A 23,858-nucleotide genomic window follows, 5' to 3' on the forward strand; every position below is an offset into this window, starting at 1 on the left:
TAATCCATATGTTAACTGATGGGTAGTAAACTGGTTCACTGACAGAACCCACCTAATCAAAATAGGGGACGCCAACTCAAGCAGTAGACCTGTAACAATTGGCATACCGCAGGGATTGGTCTTGGGGCCCCTGTTATTCAGGATATATTTCTCTGAGGTGCAGGCCAAAACCAGTGGGTTATGGCTGACCAAGTTTGCAGATGAGTGCAAACTGGGTGTGGTCATCAATTCTCCAAGTGATGTGGACATCCTCCAATGGGGTCTCACCCAAACAAATGACTAGTGCCTGAAACATGGCCTCAAGCTGAATGCCAAAAAATACATCATCATACCCTTTGGGGAGAAGTGAAGGCCCCACATATTATCACATTAATAGCAACATCCTAAGCACGCAATCAGTGGTGAGAGATTTGGGCACCCAGGTTGATAGCAACCTGACTTTTGACCACCATGTTGCTTCGGTTGTATGCAAAGCTTTCTACATGGCCTACCTCATAATTAAGGGTATCTCATCCAGGGACAAGGAGGTCATAACATCTCTGTATTCTTCCCTTATAAGGCCAGTTATTGAGTACAGTGCCCCCTTCAGCATGTACCTCACAAAGCACATGCAGCAGTTGGAGAGACCACAAAGGTTCCTCACCAGAAGAATTCAGGGCTTCAAACATCAACCCTACACAGATAGGCTAAAAGTCCTGTCCCTCTACTCAGTTTCATAGAGACTCCTCAGAAGTGACCTCTGTCTGGCTTACAAAGCAATCTCAGACCCTGCCTTGATGGGACTGCTGCATATCCACAAGTCAAGCTCCACTCAAGTAACCTGCATGCACAACCTCAATCTGGCCTGTGACATCAATAGGACTTGTTGGTGGGACAGATTTGTGTCCCAGAGTCTTCCCCATCTGTGGAATAGACTCCCTCTCCACATCAAGCAGAATACCTCATTATCCCTTTTTAAGTGCACCCTGGATAACTGATTGGGAAACAGAAAACACACCCTTGGGATTCCACCTGTGTCCCTGCTGGACAGGGGCTTTGGGTGCTGACTTGTCTAACCATGGGCTAAAGTCTTGGCTAGGCCCCAGTCCTTTGGCTTGGCACATCTCAGCCAACTGGTTCCTTGTCAGCTTGCCATAATCCTCTGCTGACATCTTTGCCTGGTCTCCTTGACTAACTACGCTAACAAAAAGTAAATAAATAAAACTATTGTGATATGAAACTCTGTCTACTTTGTGGCTGCTTGAGAGTACAAACACCTTCATTAGTGACAGCTGCTTACAGGCTACAGTAATTCACTATCCATACCACTGCTCACCAATATGTGAGTATGTGAGGGTCCCACCACTGTCAACAAATATGTAAAACCTAAAAAATGTGAGAATATGTGATGGTCACCACTGCCACCGATATGTGAAATCCCCACACTGGGCCAGTAATCAAGGAGCCTGAATCCTCACCACTGACACTGGAGAGGGGTGTGCATTTAGAATAGAAATGGATACACTTAGTATTTCCAGATGCAGACCTCTCTGCATCAAGCAGAATTTCCCCTAAGAGCACACAGGGAACACATACAGCCCAGGGTCTGGATGTCTCTATATCTCCCTCCAAGTCCCTAATAAGACTACCCACTGGTACAGATGTAGGGTTAGGTCTTCTGCTGAGTGTACAAGGCAAGTCCTCCTGCACCCTCTCTGTCCACCCAGTGCTTTGTGTCCCTTCCCCAAGTACATGACACACACATACACACACACACACACACACACACACACACACACACACACACACACACACACACACACACACACCTGGGAAAGGCTGTAACAGATTTACCTGCTGAGACCCTTCTGTCTTGAGTATAAGATAGTTATCACCACCACCAGACACTCCACAATTAGTTACTCTAAGGCCCTTAACAAAGGGTGTCAATTATACTGTGCAATATTAATGTTAATAAAATGGTAGTATTTGACCAAGATGGCTGGGCCTTCTGGAGTGTCCCACACAGTGTCACCAGATAAATATAGGTATTCTCAAAGATTAGGTACTTTCTACAAGGACCAGCCAGAATAAAAGTTTTAAATATATTTAATAATAAAAAATAAAGAACATGAAAAATATTGAATACATATTTACAGTAAACCACAGTGTTCAAATCACAGAAAATGTTGAAATTAACATTCATGGACAGACTCATCCAAATAAAGAAAAACACTCTCTAAACTAAGCTTCAGTATATTCTGACTGAATACAAGAAAATGCTCTGTAATGTCTTACTTGGGCAAGGCAAGATGAAATACATGAGCAGTCTTTCTAGTCAGGCCACCAAACCGAATACTCAATACTCTGAGATTTCTCTTTGTAATATCTAAAATATAGTTTCCAAGAGGACAAGCAGAATGACCTCATCAGGTCACCTGACTCCAGGTCCTCACAGTATTCCCCTTTGAAGCCAAGTAGGAATTTATCATAGATGGCTACAATATACATCTAAATGTTTATGGCACTGCCTGGGGCATCCCCTCTTTTTACTGATCTAATAAACAAAGGCTTTTTCCCAGACCTAATGTCTCCGGTCCTATTTAGCACTAAGGGGTAACATTTTAATGGTTTAACAGCCCATTTACAGTTCCCTTATTTTTCTTAAAGTAAGCTAGCTGGTACATTTAATTCAGTTGCAATAATACATATACATTTTTTTTCATTCCAACAGGGTGCACTATTGATAACCATTTAACACAAGGAAAGCTCATAAATACATTTTCAGCACAAGCATCTGTACAAATCAGTTTGATATACAAGTGACATACAGTTCTAATACATTTGTAACACAAACATCTTGTATAAACCAGTTTGATATTTAAAGGACATATCATTCTTTACAAAACTCCAGTTGGCTATGCACACACTTGCCCATATCATCACAATAATAGTAATAAAGGATGCTGTTTTGATACAACTTTTTCTAGTTTATGTCTTTACTATGAAAATGTTTACTAATTTATACAATATTACTGGTCTACAGAAATGCATGTCTGTATATTCGATTGTGCTCATCATCTTCTTTTACTCAAAACAATTATCTTATTGTGTTTTATTGTAGTGCCTGCAATGATGACATTACTATGCAAACTTTTAAATGTCTTTATTCACTAGACAATGTATACACTTGTAAAATGCTTTGTTTTTCTTTTTGTATACTCTATATAATTTTAATATGAATCATATGGAGCTTTTTTCCCTGGGCCTTTGCTGAAAAGGGACTCTGTGCCCAGCCAGACTTTCCCAATCTACAAATGCAACAAATAAATACATTGTCTGTGTTTTATTGCAAATTGTTCACTTCTCTGGAAAATCTCCTACATTATACCAATACATAAAGGGGGCAGCTCCACTGACCTAACAAACTACCGCCCTATAGCTATACTTTCCCCACTGGCTAAAATACTGGAAAAATGTATCCACACCCGGGTCTTACCACATCTCCTCTCCAACAATCTTCTTGCCAAAACTCAACATGGATTCCGCCCCAACCATAGCACTACCACTGCACTCATATGCAATGCAACATTGGCCAACTAGTGTCTGCAGTTTTCCTTGACTTATCAAAGGCATTTGATACAGTCCCCCATACAAAACTAATAACATCACTCTCAGAATTAAAACTACCTACTATTATGGTTTCAAGATTATCTCTCCCAATGCCAACAAGCTGTTCAGTGGAAAAACTCCCTTCCCCCCTACTTCCTGGAAAACTAGGAGTACCCCAAGGATCAGTCCTAGGACCCCTACTTTTCACTATATTTACAAATAGTCTTCACAAAGCCGCCCCTCTAGCAAACCTGATTCGATAGGCTGATGACTCCACCTTAATCTGCTCTGCCCCCCTCCTCCAAAAACTTCAAATCAAGACCCAAGAAGCCTTTACATCCATGAAAACCTGGCTAACAAACTCCCAGCTAATACTAAATCCTAAAAAGACCCAATGTATGCTCTTTCATCCTTCCAAAGCAGCAGCACCTACTCCCCTGTTCTCTATTTCTGCATCAGATAATACCCCTATCTCCCCCATCACACAAACCAAATTACTAAGGGTCATCATTGACAATAATATGAAATTTGACAAGCATATAGCTCATCCAATAACCAAAAAAAAAAAAAAAAACTAGGTGATCTTTGCAGATGTAAAACTTCCTAACCATTAACAGTAAAGTTACCGTAGCTCATACCCATCTTCTCTCTACCTTACTGTATGCTCCTCCTGTCCTAATTAATCTATTCGCCACAGACTCCTCCTTCTTCACCCACCACTGTCAGGCCCTAAAACAACTTTCCTGGCTGGAACTCCCTAACACCTTAACTCTAAATCAACTTCTTCTAGCTTTCCAAATACTGTACCAGTATGACAAAACTCCAGCCTTACAAGACCTGATCACCCTCTTCTCCAATATCTGAGAACTTAGATCCAGTAGCAAGGCACTAATCGCAATCTCCAAAAGCCATTACAGCTCTGGTGATTCCCCTGTATTCTAGCAACATTGCCAAGACTGCCATGCCCTACCACTACAAATCAGGTTACAACTTCACAAAACCATCTTCAAAAAACAGCTTATTTCCCACCTAAACAACTCCTGCACATGCAACTGCCTAGCACCTGGCTGACATATTCTAACTCCTTTCTCCTACCCACTATCCAACCTCCTCTTTAAAACTCCCACAGATTCACTATATATTATCAAACATTACTTACCAACTCACTGCCACCTGCTCCCCACTGCCCCATCTATACCCACTAACTGTCCCACAGAGTTGAAAAACTTTCCCTTAAAATGTCAATGCAGCTCCTATGAACTTGTCTATATTTTCCTCCATTTTTAGTTTTTCCTTTCTTGTCTTATCTTCAGTACATCTTCAAGATTATCTCTACTAAACATACTGTATGAACAACCATCATATGTTACTACTTGCTATACTTTTAATTGTATGTCAAAACTACTATGCTTATGTAAATATCTTATGCAATCATATGTTATTATCTGCTATATTTTTATAAGTGAATGTGTAAAGCACAATGCTCATGTAAATTTAAATGTCTTCTGTATAATATGCTAGCAATTGTTCTGGAGCTTTTCTCCCATGGCTTATGCTGAAAATGGACAGTTCTGTCCAGTTGGACCTCCCCGGTAAACAAATGTAAAATAAAAATAAAATAATAAAAATAAAAATATTGTTGAATATTTAAACTCTCCTTCCTGTTCAGTTTCCTTTCAAATCACATTCTTGGTGCTGCTGCTTTCCATTTATAAATGCTGCTTTTGCATATTCAAGACCAAATGTTATTCATATTATGTGAGAAAGTTTTAACCATTTGCAGTTGTGCTTTCACGTGAGATGTCTTTGAACAAGGTTGGTTTCTGAGAGATAAGCTGTAAGTACAGCTTAATCAATTAAGTAAACAGCAAAGGTAAGAAAGATCAGCAGCAACAATGAATGTCTAGAAATTCCCTCTTTGAATTTTTATCCCACAGATAATAACTTGTTGTTTATCATAGCTTAGCCTTAAAGTGGTTTGCAACTGCTTCATAGTCATTGCAATTTAATTGGTCAATGTAGGGTGTATCTTATACATTAGAAAGCATTCCATTATCCATGAATGTGGCTTGCTGTCAAATGCTCTTTTGTAATCTATCCACAGCATACTTAAGATTATTCACCTGTTTGCAGCTTCTGTTATGGTTTGTTTAACAATACAAACAGATGGCAAGAGTATGAAATAACAACTGTCCATGGTTCATAGGTTCATAAGGGTACACTAGCTAATGGCCATTGGTGCCTTTATAAGCCTTTATAAGCCTAGCTATGCATCCCAAATGTATCCTGTAAGTGTTTTGAGTCTTAGAGGTTATTTTATATGTTAACCAAAGTATGATTTGCAGACTATCTCTGTCCATTAGAGACTTAGGTGCTGACCTGTGGTGAATTTATGATTTCCCATCCACTGGTCTGGGTTACATTTGAATAGGGTCCAGGAAAATTTCTACTTCACATCAGTGGGAAGTTTGTTCCAGAGGAGGAGAATTCTGTTCCTTCAGCATCTCCTATGTATGTCTTAAGTAAAGTTCCCAGATTGAGTAGTTCTGATGCTGTTGGTTTTGCAGATATGAAAAAGGTCAGTCAGAGTGGGCTCCAAGGATGCATTTTATGCCAGTCGCACATAACCTCTTAACAGCCTGTAGGACACTAAATATAGAGACAGGGCTTAGAGATGATCTGCAGAGTACATGCTGTTTAAATACTTTATTCTTTTTGTGATGAGCCCATGTGCATTCCATCTGCTGCATGTGCCTAGTCAGTCATATACTGAGGGGGTGTGGTATACTCAGTTGTCTCAGATAAAGGGAATAAATTGCTTATTACAAATATATTAATGCACAAAATAATATAAATATGCTTGTCATCTCAACTGAGTTGAAACATAACATACTAAATGATTCAAACTTAATTGCAAATTAATTTAATAAATATTACATCAAGGCAGTTATTGAAAGAAGTAAATACACGAATATGTTTGTTAAACTAGATAAACAACACCAAGAATGCCCAATAATATAAATAGAAAGAGTTGAAAGGATAAAGCAGATTCAGTCTAAAACATCAGTAAGACCAGATAAAAAAACTGTCATGTTCATAAAAAACAAAGGGCAAAATTAAGTTACTAATAACAAAGTTATTTAATATTCTGCTTAAAACCTGTAAGGACCCTAATTCATGGAAAATGTATGTTATTGCACCAATATATAAAAAGGGGAAAAATAACATATATGATCAGCTATTGACAAATTAGTCTTACTTCTATAACTGGGAGGTATTTTGAAAGATATATATTAGAACTTATGGATATTGTAAGAAGGAAAAATAATATATATATATATATATATATATATATATATATATATATATATATATATATATATATATATGACATCGACAATATGGTTTTACAAAACATGGCTGCACCTTAACCAGTGTCATAAAGTTCTATGATTAATCATTTTCCCTGTTAACCATGTTGGTGTCTGTTCAGGATGTGCATATAAGTATTTTTTACTTAAGGCTAACTCTTTCTGTAAAGATGGCAATGCCTTTAGTACAATTTCCAGTTAGAAGCTTTTTAAATGTTGTTTTAGTTTCATTGGGTGTTACTTCTTCTCATTTATATCAATTGCTTTTTAATGTTTCTTTTCATTCTTTTGTCAATTCAACATATTTGTTATGTTCAACAGGATTGTCATAAATGCTTCCCTAAAATATATCTGTTTCTTCTCCTTTGGTTGTGTTTCTATTCCTTTTGCTTTATTTCACAATTCTCTATACAACCTTTTTGGTTCATCAATTAATTCCTTATTTTGTACTTTTCCATTACATTTATCCACATACCTGTTAGCATTGCTATTTTAAGTTTATTTTTTTTAGAAATAGCATACGACTCTTTTAAGATTGTGTTGCTTTTATCAAATCTTTCCTACTAATAATTTATGATAATCTCTTCCTTTCTCTGCATTCTTCAAACAATGATATATTTTTCTTTTCATTGCTTTATCTTCTTCTCCTTCTTTCGGCTTTTCCCGGTTAGGAGTCGCCACAGCGGATCACCTTGTCCGCTCATGATTGGCAATGGAGTTTTATGGTGTTGAGTTGCCAGCCCGGCACCCAACCTTCCACAGAAGGTACACACATGCACACACTCACACCTAGGGCCAATTTAGAGTGTGCAATCCACCTACAGCATGTCTTTGGGATGTGGGAGGAAACCAGAGCACCCGATGGAAACCCACGCGACCACAGGGAGGACATGCAGAATCCGCACAGAAGGCACCCCAGCCGAGGATCGAACCGGAGAACCTCTTGCTGTGAGGTGGCAATGCTAACCACTGCACCACTGTGTTTTTCTCTATTTGATGCATCCATGGTGGCATTCTACTTGTTCCTTTCCTTCCCTTTACTACTTTATATTTTTGTGGTAACAATTTATCTGTTATTAGCTTAGCTGCATTACTGTGTTCATCTATTTACCAGTCTTCTAAAATGTTTGGTCTTATTTACTTTCTGCAGTCTCATTCTTTCATCTATCTCAATATGTCTAGCCATCTTTATAAAATTAAGTAGGTCTTCCTTTAGATCATTTTCTTCTGGACTTTTCTTTGCTGTCTATTTCCTGTTGTTTCCCTTGCTGTACATTTTCTATGGGAAGTCATCTACAGAGGACTCTAGAATATTGCACTGTGACATATCATCTTTAGATTCATCCTGCTCCATCTGTTGCTCCACCATGAGGATCCTCATTGGCCCATCACATTGCAATATAACCTGTGTCACAGTTTCTACGGTTTCTTGCTGTTTCCCTTGCTGTCCAGTTCTAAAAGTACTTTTGTGTGAGTCTCTTACAGAAGGATTCAGAATATTGGCCTTTGACAATCCTTTAAAAGCATCCTTCTCTATCTGTTGCTTCTCTATCTGGGGAGGTAGTGATCTTTTATCTAGAGATAGTGGCTGTGTTGGAGTATCTACACTAAATCCTTCACCTTGCAGATGACCTATTGCTTTGGATTCTATTTGCTTAATTTCTACCTCACTAATATTTTTACATGATCTTTTATGTTATCTTGATTTTTGCATTGTGAGGTTTATCATATCTGCGTGTTCTATTCAAATATTCTGACACCCCATTCTTTGTATTGATTAATTTGGCTTTCTTCTTTGAATATATATCAAACCATATCAGATTTTCCTTTTTTTCTTTCCTGTGTTTATGTTTATTTTTTATACATTTTAAAAATATCTTTTTGTTTATCTTTTCTTACTTACCCTATTGCTTCCTCTAGCACTTCTTTTTCCAGGCAGCTTAAAGCTTCTTCGTCTAGATAATGTTTTTCATAGATTTGTTACATAATGGTTATTAAATTATTTATCTGTAGCTTTTAACAGTTTTTCTTGTGCAAGTAAATGTCTTCCCTCTAATTTCTCACTTACTTTTTGCTACATATTAACTGTCTGATAATTCTGAGTTTTTTGCATAGTAATAGTAACAATGCATCATCTCTTTATTATCCTCAACAGTGCACTTTATTATCTCTATGTTTCTTACTTGGTCTGCCAGTTTTTGTGTTTTTTTTTTGTAGATTAATTCCTTTTACCACAGGGGAGCCACTTACCTCCTGAGTTTGGCCTAGTCTGTGTTAGGAATTTTTTCATGTTCTAAGGATTTTACACTGCCTTTTTTCCAGTTCTGCTACCATTGCATATGTGATATGCCCCCTCTGGATCAAAAATCAAGGTGCCTGAATCCTCAACACTGACACTGCAGAGGTACGTTCACTGAACAAGAATGGATACTCACCGTATTTCCAGATACAGATCTCTGCATAATGCACAATTTCCCTTAAGAGGACACAGGGAACACACTCAGTTTGGGGTCTGGATTTCTCTCTCTGTCTCCTTCCAGGTCCCTAGTAAGACTCCCCACTGGCACAGCTGTAGAGTTAAGTCCTAAGCCGGGTGTTCAAGCCAAGTTCTCCAGCACCCTCTCTGTGAAACCAGTTCCCTGTGTCCCTGCTTCAAGCAGCTGACACTCACACACTCTTTCAGATTTGATCTTCACACACACACACACACACACACACACACACACACACACACACACACACACACACACACACACACGCACACACAACTGGGAAAGGCCTGGCACAGATTTACTAGCTTGCCCCTTCTGAACAGACTATAAAGTAGTTACACTGCCACCAGACATTCCAAAGTCAGCTACTCTACGGCTGTTACAAGGGTACCCAATTATACTGAATTAAATTAATCTTAATACAAATTATAGTATTTGACCAATGCAGTAAGGCTTTCAGGAGTGGCCACAGAGTCAACAAATATATATAAGTACTCTCAAAGATTAAAATATGCTGGAAATGACCAGCCACCATTAAAAGTTTAACTATATTTAATAATAAATAATAAAATAACATAAAAATATTAAATATCTATTTACAGTAACCCCCAGAGTTTCAGGCACAGGAAATATTAAAATAACACAATTGAATAGATTCACACAGATACAGAAAAACAGTACTTAACTAAACTCATTATATTTTCTTGACTGATCTAAAAAATGACTATTGCCTAGTTCACTTACTAGAGTAAGGCAAGATGATGTATGTGAGTAGTCCTCCTTTGTCAGGTTACAAAAACAGAACTGCTGTGAGACTTCAGTCTTATCTAGTATTAAAACATGATTTTTGTCCTGGATTACAGAATGACATCACATACATCTGATCATCTGAATTCTGGTTCCTATACTACCCCCTTTCCTAGCAAATGACCCATAATCTCGCACATATGTGCCAATAATACACACACACATAGAGCTTTGCTAAGATCTGCTGCAGCTTTTGGAAGTCACAAAACAATAATTATCTCTTCCAAGCTCCCCTCACCAAGCACAGTCAGCAAAATGATGCACAGCAGCAAATTAATCTGTTGACAACCCTGGACAAACAGACTGCCATCCAAGCGCTCTAGCTTCCTAAGTCAGACACCTGAGCAACATGTTCCACCTAGCAGTAACAGCCCTCCCAGCAACAGTTCCTCCTTTGAAACTTGTTGATAACCTTGGACAAACATACTTCCATCCAAGTGCTCTAGTGTCCTAAGTCAGACACCTGAACAACTGGTTCCACCTGGCAGTAACAGCCTTCCAGCAACAGTTCTTCCTTTCAAACTTGTTGATAACCCTGGACAAACAGATTTCTGTCCAAGTGTTCTAGCATACTAAGTCAGACACCTGAACAACTGGTTCCACCTGGCTGAAACAGCTGTCCTAGAAACAGTTCTTCCATTCAAATTGTTGAAAACCCTGGACAAACAGGCTGCTGTCCAAGAGTTTTAGAGTCCTAAATCAGACACCTAACTAACTAGTTCCACCTGGTTGTAGCAGCCCTCCCAGCAACAGTTCTTTGTTTCAAACTTGTATGTTCACCCTGTGTTACACTGTACCAGTTTGTTAGCTTCAAACCAAGTATGCTGTACATCACTGTGCTGTGCTGACTTCACTAATCTCCACCATCTCTTGCTTCAGCTCCCATACTAATTCCCTCTCTCCCTCTCCTCTGCTCTTCTAAAATCCTACTGCCTACCTATGGCCACCTGTATCACCTACAGCATATAACTCAAAAGACTTTCCTGTACCTTTCTCCTTTCTCTTTTCTCTCTCCCTCAGTCTTTTCCTCTGCTACCTTCAGAATACTTGTATCCTGCCTCCATTAATATCCATTTCTCTGTAGCTACACTTACCCTTCTGGGCTTCTCTGATTGTTTTTCTTGCGCTGTGCTGAGTCGAGGCCTGCCCACTCCATTCACCTTCTCTACACCTGGGCTCACAGTCAAAGGAAAAATATACTTTAAAAATGATCAAAACATGGTAGGTTCAGGTTAAGGCACTTTAATCTTGCAGCAAGGAGACAAAAACATGCTAATACAGAGTTTGTCTAACTAGAATCAGGAAATGCAGGCATTTTTATACATTTTCTAATGAGACATTGCCTACCAAGCTGACGTAGTAAATCACAAGTTTTGTCATCATCATTTTGTAGTGATTGCTTTTACAATATTCTGCTGGTACTATCAATTTTTGTGAGAAACTTCCTAAGAAAAACAATGTGGCCTTGGCTACCACTGGTTAGATATATGCAATGTTACCATTCAAGATACTATGGCTAATTCGAGCACAAAGCAAGTATAGATTGCAGTTCATTTTTCTAACAGTCCTTTGTCCATGTTATCTCTAATTTCTGCAGCTGTGCATGTTCTCATACTTCGAACAGAGCTGATTGTTTAAAATCATTACATTACAGAATATTGCATTGTTCATTCATTTCTTCCTGACCTAGTAGATAATCACCTGCTTCTCAAGTACATTTCCAAAAGGCATAAACATGAATATTGCTGGGCTAGCAATTACTAGGTCAGAAGGCATCTTGCAAGTTTCAGAAAGCACACTGCAGTTTCAAAAAGCACCTTTTAGTCTCATATGAAACTCAACTGTATATAAAACAGTGCTTATAAAATAGAATGAAAAATGTGTTAACTTATTCAGTTTCTAATTAGCATTAAGCACATACATTAATACATATTTTTCTGACATTTCCCCCCTGTTAATACTTTTTAATTCTACTTTCAAAAGAATAAACAGTTTGCTTCTTTTCCTAACCTCTTCCATTCAGGATTTGCAGTTAAGAGAGTCATTCAGTTTAAACTTATGAAAGTGTTTCACATTCTAACAATTCTTCAATTTCAGTACTTTGATACAAAGTCTCAGAAACTGATATATCTATAAATTCTTTGATTAGCTTTTTCATGCAGAGAATACCACAACAAATACATGCTCCTAATAGGAGTAATCCCACACAAATGGCAATCAGGATGTTCATTAGGATGGAACCCCACCCCCCAAACAAATTCTGGAAAAAGTCCGTCAAATGGTTTGGGCCTGGTTTGGTCATAGCCGACACTTGCTGTATCACCTCAAGGTGGTCGTTTATCTCATGTTGATGATCAGGTATATACGCACAGCACTCTTCTTTGATTAAAGTGCACGTACCACCTCTCGCCGCTAGGGTGAATTCAAGAGCCATTCGGTTCTGGAGCACTACAGTTCTCATAGCATTCAGTTCATCAGTTATCAATTCAAGAGCAGAAAAAGTTGCATTACTCATTACTTCGAGAAGTTTAGACAGTTTTCGCAGCTCCCAAATTGATTTCACTGTGCCATATGCAGGTAATATGCCTGCCCACGATATGACAGCATCACTCAAGTCCATGTGCATCAGCTTGGTACCCATGGTATGATGGTCTTTCCAGCCCACCTCGATCTGTCCCACTGGATTTTCAGGCTTCCTGACAGCTTTCTTGGCTACATCTTGGGTATTTCGAATATTTCCCTGAGGCAGAACTGCAGTGTGTCGTATGGTCGGAATCAGGTACCCCAAAAAACAACTGCCGGACCAATTCTCAGGTAACCATTTATATGCTTTCTTACCACACACAAAATAACAATCCTCTACCTTAGTAGTTACTTTGCTATGAAATGGCTGCCCTGCATGAAACATTTTCCTATCTATTACAGATAGTTGCTTAAAAAGTACAGGATTACGTTGCACTTGATCAACAGTCTTATGCATGGACTCAAGAAATGAGTCAGAATTCGAATTACAAACTGTACCCATTTTGTTTGCTTTGGTATAATATTTGTAATGCACAGTCACATTGCACCTACTCCAACCCACTTGAATTGTGTCATTCTTATAAAAACATACAATTCCCTTTTGTGTCACAGGCAAATACAGTGCTACTTTATCATATGCTTTGATAGCTACAGTGTCATAAACCAAATTTTCCCAGTTCTCATTGACCCCTAGGGGGACTGCAGTCATTAATAACCCCACGTATGCTGTTGGTATGGCTGTGCAAATCCAGCAATTCAAAACATTAAAAGTCTCAGCATACACACGTGTAATTGCCTGATAAGTGTTAAAGTTCGGGTGCCAGTCTATGGTCATAATGAGTCATAATTCGAATTACAAACTGTACCCATTTTGTTTGCTTTGGTATAATATTTGTAATGCACAGTCACATTGCACCTACTCCAACCCACTTGAATTGTCATATGCTTTGATAGCTACAGTGTCATAAACCAAATTTTCCCAGTTCTCATTGACCCCTAGGGGGACTGCAGTCATTAATAACCCCACGTATGCTGTTGGTATGGCTGTGCAAATCCAGCAATTCAAAACATTAAAAGTCTCAGCATACACACGTGTAATTGCCTGATAAGTGTTAAAGTTCGGGTGCCAGTCTATGGTCGGCTCATCACGTTTAATCAGTTCAACTTTTGTGGTTGGGAAAAGGAAAGGCCACAACAAAAAGATCAATGTTATCAGTATAGCTATCAGAATAATTATGCAAGTTTTCTGAGGTTGTTCTGCATCTCTGTTTGCTCTATACCTGGTCATTTTGTTCTCGTTGTACAAAAGTAACAAGGTTTTTGTCCAGTTCAAAGTTCTTAACCAGTTTACAGTGTGTCAAATGAATCCAGGACGCTTGCTCCGCGATCTTGACTGCAGTGGGTGTCGACAGTAGTACCTGGTACAGCCCTTCCCACTTCGGAGAACTCCAGTTTTTTCTCTTCACCACTTTCACCCAGACCCATGCGCCTGGGGCTACTGCTGCTTCCGATGGTCTGGTTTGCTCTTTATCTGAAACAGAATTTAACTGCAAAAGTTTGTTATTCAAAAAATCGCCTCATATACCCTGCAAGTGAACTGTCAGCCTCCTGCTCTGCAGGCATGAGAGGTTTCCATTGAGGTGTATAATATGCCCTCCCAAACAGAACTTCAAAAGGAGTTAACCCTTTTGCATTTGGAACAGTTCTCATGCTCAACAGTGCCAGCGGTAAACAGTGCACCCAGTTCTTTTATGTCTCACTAATTAATTTTCTAAGCTTATTTTTCAAAACCCCATTATGCCTCTCTATTAGTCCTGCAGATTGGGGGTGGTATGCACAATGATTTTTTAGAGAAATCCCGCAATAATGGCTAAGTTGTTGTATAGTTTGATTTACAAAGTGTGTGCCATTGTCACTATAAATCTTTTCCGGTATGTCAAATCTAGGAATAATTTCTTTAACGAGGACTTTTGCAACAGTAGCTGCATCTGGATTTTTAGTTGGAAAAGCTTCCACCCATTTGGAAAACATATCTATAATGACAAGGCAGTACTTCTTATTTTCGCATTTGTTCAGCTCTATAAAATCCATACAAATAGTATGGAACGGATACGGTGGTATAGGGAAACTCCCTTGCTTAGGTTTCAATGCCCCTTGTGCATGATGCTTGTTACAAACATGGCATGCTGCACAAAAAAATTTTGTGTAGTTTGTAAATCCATACGTCGTAAACACTCGATTCACTAACTGTACCATCCCCCCTGTTGAGACATGGCACAGCCCATGGCTCAACAAAGCTGCATATCTAAATAAATTAGATGGTAAAATCAGTTTCTTTTCTTTGGAGATGTGCAGTCCCTTCTCAAGGATTGCTCCTCGTTTTATCCACTTCTGTTTTTCTACATTTGTAGTAAGTGTCTGCATTGTTTTTAACATTTCTAGGTCTAAGATCTCAGATGGATGTAATTCCTCACTCAAAAGAAAAACTTCTGAAGCTGCTTGTTTTGCAGCTGTATCAGCCCTCGCATTACCTTTTGAAATCCTATCCTGTTGCTTGGTATGAGCTACGCATTTGCAAATAGCTACTTTCTGAGGTAACTGAATAGTCTAACAAGTCTAAAATAAATTGCACATGGTTAATTGGTTTACCAGTAGATGTTATCATTCCTCTATTTTTCCACTGCTGCGCAAAAACATGTACAGTAGAAAAAGCATACTGACTGTCAGTAAAAATGTTCACTCTCTTACCTTTTGCCAAGGTACATGCCCTTGTCAAGGCAATCAATTCTGCTGCTTGTGCAGATAAGTTGTGTGGTAAAGACTTTGCTTCTAAAATCTCGGTATCAGAAACTACTGCATACCCCACTAGATTCTGTCCTGTAGGACCCCTCCTGCACGAGCAATCCACATAGTATGTCACCTCGGCATCATCCAAGGGAACATCTGTGAGATCTTTTCTAGGTAATGTCTTTTGCTCAATCTCCTGCAGGCAGCAGTGTGGTTTGCTATCTGCAGGGGTTGGGAGCAAGGTTGACGGATTCAAAGTTGTATATCGTTCAATTGTCATATGAGGTTGGCTCAACAGTATAGTCATACAGGAAAGATGTCTAGCAGGAGAAAGATATGCTACTTTTTCTTGCAGTAAAATAATCGCGACTGCATGAGGCACTCTCAATGTGAGAGGGTGGAACAATACTACTGAGGCTGAAGCCTGCACTGCCATTGCAGTTGCGACTACTGCTTGTACACAGTGGGGCAAGGATCATGCCACTGGGTCTAGCTGAGATGAATAGTAAGCTATGGGGTGTTGTTTGCCCCCATGCTGTTGTGTTAACACTGATGTTATATACCCTTGCTTCAATGTACAGTTTGGAAAAATCATTTATGATAGTTTGGTAATCCTAAAACTAAGGAAGAAGCTATCAGTTGTTTCAGTTTGCAGAAAGCTGATTCTGCTTCTGGTGTCCACTGTAATAAATCTTGTGCTGCCATTGGCTTTTTGAATATCAAGTTAGTCAGCGGAGCAGATTCCGAAGCATAGTTTGGAATCTAACTCCGACAAAAGTTAGTAGTACCCAGGAAGGACATCATTTCCTTCTTGGTAGTTGGTTTAGGTGCTTGTAATATTGCTGTTTTTTTCTGTCTTCATCTAATATTCTACCTTCTTTGGATATTACATATCCCAGGTATTTGACCTGTTTTTTCCAAAGTTGCAGTTTGTTTTTGTTTACATTGTGACCTTGAGTGGCTAAAAATTATAATAATGCTATGGTATCCTCTCTGCATTCTTGCTGGGTGGGGGCTGCCAGCAGAATGTCGTCTACATAAAGAAAAATCTGACTGCCTTTCGGTGGGATAAATCCCGCCAGGTTACTTGCCATTTCTTGTGCGAATATCGTTGGACTTTCACAATATCCCTGTGGTAGTCTCGTATATGTATACTGCTTCCCCTAAAATGTAAATGCAAACCAATATTGGCTGTCAGGGTGTATTGGTATTGAGAAAAATGCATTGCTAATATCTACCACAGAAAAATACTTTTGCTGAGGTTTCAAATCATTCAATAAAGTGTGTGGATCTGGCACGTAGGTGCCCTGGGTATAACTGCGTCATTTACAGCTTGTAAATCTTGGACCATACGCCATTCTCCGTTTGCTTTCCTAACAGGAAATAAGGGTGTATTACATGGTGAATCAGGAGATTCTATTAAGACTCCTTCCTTAAGTAAGGCTGCTATTATAGGTTTGATTCCTATTTCTGCATCTTTTCTTAAGGGAAACTGTCTCTTTTGAGGTCTAAATGCTGATTTTGGCGTGATAATAACTGGTCCTGCTGTACGAATAAGTCCTACATCTGATTTCCCTGTTGATCAGAGAGTCTCTGGTATGTCTCGTAAGGCTTTTTCCTCTTCCTCTAGTAAGAGTGCTACTCAGCTATCCTCACTTGCCTGTGAGTGCACAGCTGGATGTGTCTGTGTTATCCAATTTAATTTCTGCTTTTGTACTCCCTGTTCGGAAAGTTCTAACTCTGTCTGCTTTTCCCACCTTGTGACTTTTTCTCCTAGGTCTGCCCACTTCAAATTTCTATCTTTAGTTAAACTCACATGTGGTAATCGATTAGATTTGTAAAGTGCTAGAAATTCCTGGGGCAATGAACAGCTTACTACACTGTTTCCTTCTGTGTCCCAGTACAAGTTTCATAATACTAATCTATTATCATGGTTTCTAAACAGTTCTTGCTCATATTCTTTATCAGGTCCTGGTCTGTTACAGTAATATAGAGTACAATGCAACAAATGCTGTTTATCAGTGTCAAGGGAGGGGGATTTACTGATGGCTACATTCATCAGTTGTTCGGTTACTGCCCCTGGACCAGTCATAACTAAGTCCTGGCTGTACCAATAAAATGTTTCAGCCTCTGGTCGCACTACAAAAGTATCCATTTGTCGCTGTGCCTCCATACCCTGCATAGTTGGAACTACGGCTATGCCAAATATCTGCATTAGGTCTCTGCCCAAGAGATGCACTGGGCATTTTGCAGAAACAACAATTTTGCTTTTCTGGGCCATCCCTGAAACTAGGTCAGTTATCGCTATGTTGTGGGAAAGTGGCTCCCGATACAGCTGTCCATTAGCTGCTTTCACTAATATGTAGTCAAGTGATTCTGAATTGTCTGGTAGTTTGGAAGGATGTATCAGGGTTCGTGAAGCCCCTGAGTCACACAGGAATTTAACTTCCCTCCCCTCTACCAGAAGTGTAACTTCCGGTTTTGCGTCTGCTAAGTAGATCTCTAAGCTCAATAATGCTAAGTCCAAAATTTCATTTTCTTCATTACCTGTGATTTCATTTACATCCTCTATTTCTTCTGTCACATCCTCTACCCTTTCTATCACATTTGCATTTGTCTTTTCTTGTTTATTCCTATCCAGTGATTCTTGACTATCATATAGTCATTCCTCACCCTCCTTATCTTCTGTGGTTACCTTCTTATTTTGCCTGCAATCCCTTGCTAAATGTCCCTTTTTCCCGCATTTGAAACATTCACCCCTTTTCTTTCTCTCCTCAAAGTCCGCTGATCGTTTATCAGATTGTTTGTTTCCCTGGGTATTTTTCTTACCCTTCTTCCCAGTTTGTACTACAAAAACTGCTGATCCATCTTCTACTGTAAATACTTGAGTTTTCTTTTTCTTTTTGCTATTAAAATGCCTTTCGGCATGTCTTGCATATTCAAGTAGTGACTGTAATCTACTTGTACGATGATCTACAATGTGCTTTGTAATAAAGCTGCTAATGGGTGCAATACTACATTTTAAAAATGCATTCTTTAGCTGTTGCTCATATGGGGAATCATGTGTTTGGTCTTCAGGTACCTGCATTCCACAATGGTTATTAAAACATTCTAATAATCTGGCATAATATCTATCAACAGTTTCACCTTCTTGTTGTATGCACTGATTAATGCAAGTCCAATCAGCCCTAGGCTTCCATTTCTCAGAGATTCGGTCTGTCAGACTTTTCACTCTGTTGTCCAGTTCTGTGTTACTATGTGGGAGTGGTCTAAGCTCTGTGTCACGGGGATTCCAGTTGCCACTGATCATGTGCCAATCTGGACCTACGATTTTTCCAACTACTTTCTCTACTTCTTCTTCATTCAAATGGTAACTTAACCTCATGCCCTGTAAGTCTCCTAAGAATTTCCTAAAATTAACATTTGGATGGGGAATTCCCTCTGTGGCTTTCCGGATGTCTTCTGGTCTCCACGGTCTATATACTAGAAGAGTTGGATCCTGTCCTGCCTGCAGATTTGGTACTTCTATGAGTGGACATATCTCTTCTTCACTCATAGCTTGTGAATTTTTATTCATTTCATACAATTCAATATCCCCTCCTAAATTGCGTGTTCGAGACCTGGTCTTGATAGGATCTCTGACAAACGGTTTTGGCTTTGCAGGAACAGCTGGGTATAGCGGAGGTGGATCAGCTTGTCCACTCGCTTCATATTCTGGTAAGGAAAGTGGAGGGGGCGGAGGAGAGGCTGTCGCTATTACCAAGTTATTGTCTTCTTTGTCTAAGAACATTGCTTTTGAGTTTTTAATCTTTTGTTCCCTGCGGTTTGCTTCCTCAAGCCACCTGTGTGCCTGAGGGACTCCTAATTGACGCTGCTTTTTTAGCTGACCTTTCACGTCTGTTTTAAGTTGTCTAACAAGTTTAATAAGTGAAGGTTTATCTAAATTACCATCAAATTTGTATTTAACAACCCATTTTGTATAATACTTAACATTATCGGCATGCTGTAATTGCATATATTTCGCGTCTTCGGTTAAGGGCGGGTCTTGGGAACTTTTCATGCACTGAATTCCCATGTTGCCTTAGCTAAGTTAGAGATTGTTACGTAACCCTTTTTATCACGTGGTACCACGATTTTACACCTTTTCACAGTTTATTTAGAATAACTGCCTACCTATTCTGTTTCCCTGATCTATGACAAGACAGCAATCTTTTTGTCCCTGATCTGCACATGCAAATCTCCCTGACAAAGCAATACTGTAACAAGTCCCTGATCTAAAACAGAAATAAGGTAAACTCCTCCTTACGTGACCCTCCGTGCGTTGATCGACCGGAACGTTGACTCGTCCTCCAATCCCAGATCAGAAACAGTGGCTGGCCTCTTTCAAACGACAATTCAGTCAGAGGTCTTTCAAAACAGAAGAGCCAATGTGGCCACTTCTCCGTACAGGTACATGCCACCGGGCCCAATTCTGACCTGAGCCTAGAGTGAGAGATACTTTCCGGTCCGAAGGACCAAACTGTCAAAGGAAAAATATACTTTAAAAATTATCAAAACACGGTAGGTTCAGGTTAAGGCACTTTAATCTTGCAGCAAGGAGACAAAAATGTGCTAATACAGAGTTTGTCTAACTAGAATCAGGAAATGCAGGCATTTTTATACATTTTCTAATAAGACATTGCCTACCAAGCTGACGTAGTAAATCACAAGTTTTGTCATCATCATTTTGTAGTGATTGTTTTTACAATATTCTGCTGGTACTATCAATTTTTGTGAGAAACTTCCTAAGAAAAACAATGTGGCCTTGGCTACCACTGGTTAGATATATGCAATGTTACCATTCAAGGTACTACAGCTAATCTGAGCACAAAGCAAGTATAGATTGCAGTTCATTTTTCTAACAGTCCTTTGTCCATGTTATCTCTAATTTCTACAGCTGTGCATGTTCTCATACTTCGAACAGAGCTGATTGTTTAAAATCATTACATTACAGAATATTGCATTGTTCATTCATTTCTTCCTGACCTAGCAGATAATCACCTGCTTCTCAAGTACATTTCCAAAAGGCATAACATGAATATTGCTGTGCTAGCAATTACTAGGTCAGAGGGCATCTTGCAAGTTTCAGAAAGCATCTTTTAGTCTCATATGAAACTCAACTGTATATAAAACAGTGCATATAAAATAGAATGAAAAACGTGTTAACTTATTCAGTTTCTAATTAGCATTAAGCACACACATTAATACATATTTTTCTGACAGTCACTCTGCTCCCTTACCCTAACCTGATTCAATTTCCTTTATAACTATCCATTACCCCACCCCACTCTCTACTCCCACATCCCTAACCATCAGCCAATCAGATCCCTACCCCCTCCTACTCAGCTCCCCACCATCCTACCAACTCTAACTACTCCGACCCGCACCCTCCAATCCCATCCCCCTCCACCCATAATTATTCCACTCACCTCCCTTCCCTCACTTAGATCCCAACCTCTCTCTATTACTCCTTACCTAACACTATGTTCCTCCATCACCTCTTATACTTTTTTCTCCTCCTTCTCCTCCTATCTTACCTCCCCTGTTATCACACTCAACTTAATTTGCATCCCAACTCCCCTAAAACCTCCTACATCACAAGTTCCATTACCCACTATTCCACTCCCATATCACCCACTCTCTTCTCCTGCCCAAGAACACACTCTCTCCAAAATCAGACTCCTTCCAAAAAGCTTTCCATCTCACAAGTGCAAATCAAATGTCTCCCCCCAGTCCCACTAAATCACTTCTACTCCACCTCTTTAACTCCCTTCATTTCTCTGATGACATTCACCCCAACCCAGGCCCCCACAACAACTCATCTACCCCCACCTACACTACTCACACACTTCCACAAGCACCACACTCTACTCTCAAAATTATCTCCTTTTACTCCATCAACATCCACAACATTCTTAACAAGATAACAGAATTCCACTCTTGGATAGCCCAATACTCTCCTAACATAATCCCACTTTCTGAAACATGGCTGAAACCTCATTACACAGACAAGGAATCCCCCCCAGCTACAACATCTTACTCCTTGATAGAATGCATCTTTATCACATTATTGGAGGATGACAAGAGTAAATGCTCTTTCATCGAACCGATAATGTCGAAACCACAAAAACGTGAACACATGGAACAGCAAATTTTTTCCCAGGAAAAAAAATCGCTGCTCCATAAAAAAAAAGTTTAAACACATAATTAAGTGGGGGCTTTGCCCCCACACCCTCAATGTGGGGGCTGTGCCCCCTATACCCCCTCTACTTAAATATATCAACTCCAAGATCGCACCATAGTGGAGTAAATGGCAAAATCTCAAAGACAGCCCACCGATTTTTTTTCCACTGGGAAAAAAATCGATGGTCTGTGACTTCTCTATTTTCTCCTTTCAACATTATCGGATTGAAGAAAGAGCGTTCGCTCTTTTCCTCATCTGATAAGACAATATAGACCTGCTAGAACACATAAAAAAGGTTGAAGGGTAGCCATCATATACTCAGACCTCCTTACCATATTCCCTCTAACCAACCACCCCCCTTTTCACCCAGCTGAACTCATCATTGCAAACTGCAAACTAAACAAACAAAAAACCCTAATAATAGTTGCTATCTATATACCGCCTGGTGACAACATACCCTTACTAGAACAAATTCTTCACTAGACAACTGACACTATATCAAACAAAACTATCATACTAGGTGATGTTAATATCAATTGGCTTGCCATCACCTCTAATTCCTGTACCACCAGCATACACCTATAGGGCTACACCCAGCTTATCTCCACTCTCACTTTCCTCCATAACCCTACTAACTCCAGTTCTATACTTGACTGGATTCTTTTCTCCCATCCCAACCTCTATCACCACCCCGAATCCCTAACAGACTCAATTAGTAATCACTCCCCTATATGAGTACAAAGATTATCCCCTCACCTCCCTAGACCTCATAAATTCATAAAATGCCATAAGCTTACCAACTTCATCCCTGAGACTTTCAACAACCATCTGTCTGCAATTGACTGGTCCTTTCTCTCTGACCTCTCTCTTGATGAAGCCGTTCTCAAATTCAACTCCATCTTCTTAAACACCCTTAACTCCCTAGCACCACCCAGAATTAATAGAATCAAATCATGCTGTTCACTTTGGCTTACCAAGCCTATCCAATCTCTCATACAAAACAAAGATTCTGTATGGAAATTCTGGATCAAAATAAGTCACTCGCACATTTCCAAAAATGCAGGGAACTCCATAACCTGGCCAAAAAACACATAAACATTGATAAAAAAAAAAACTTCTACCACACACCCCTGACCACACAAAGTAAAAATCCCCATTAATTCTGGAATACTGTCAACCAGATTCTCCACTCTGGAAATCCCTCTACACCCAACCCATGCCCCAATAACTCTACCCAAGAAACTGCTTCTATCTTCAATACCGACTTCATTGACACCATTAGCAAACTCATGCCAACCTCCAACCAAACCAATCCCTCATCTCTCGCCACCCCCTCACTCCAAAATTGCCCTTTCTCACTTAATCCCATCCCCACTAGTTACATTAAAAACCTCCTTCTTAAACCCAAACTATGTTCCCCATTGGCCGACAACTTGCCATCTACCTTCCTAAAGGCTGCTGCTAACTCCATAGCATACCTAGTCTCCATCCTCATTAACCACTCTATTTAACAATCCACCATCCCAACTCTTTGGAAGAAATTCCACACCATACCCATCCACAAAGCAGAAACTCTGTTGAACTCTCCAACTATCACCCTATTGCCATATTTCTCCCCTCTCCAAAATCCTTGAGTACTGTGTCCATAAACAAATATTGTCTTATCTCACTCAGAGAAACCTCATTACCCCTACCCAGCATGGCTTCTACCCCCACCACAGCACCACTACTGGTCTCATTTTCTTTACCAACTCCATTTCCATAGACAGAGACAATAACAAATTAGTGTCATGCCTCTTTTTAGATCTCCAAAGCCTTTGACACCATTTGCCACTGCATCCTCCTCTCTAAGCGTGCTCAGCTAAACCTCTGTCCCACAACTATCTCCTGGTTTACAAGCTACCTGTCTAACAGACAGCAATCTGTCAAATCGCTCTCTGCTCTATCTCCCTTTCTCCCCACAAAAATGGGTGTCCCACAAGGTGATTTCTAAGCCACCTTCTTTTTAACATTTTTATCAACCAGCTCCATATATCCTGCCCTCAGTCATCCCTCATACAGTAC

The sequence above is a fragment of the Protopterus annectens genome, chromosome 2.part1, assembly GCF_019279795.1.
Source record: "Protopterus annectens isolate FY-2018-M chromosome 2.part1, PAN1.0, whole genome shotgun sequence".
Classification (NCBI taxonomy): Eukaryota; Metazoa; Chordata; order Ceratodontiformes; family Protopteridae; genus Protopterus; species Protopterus annectens.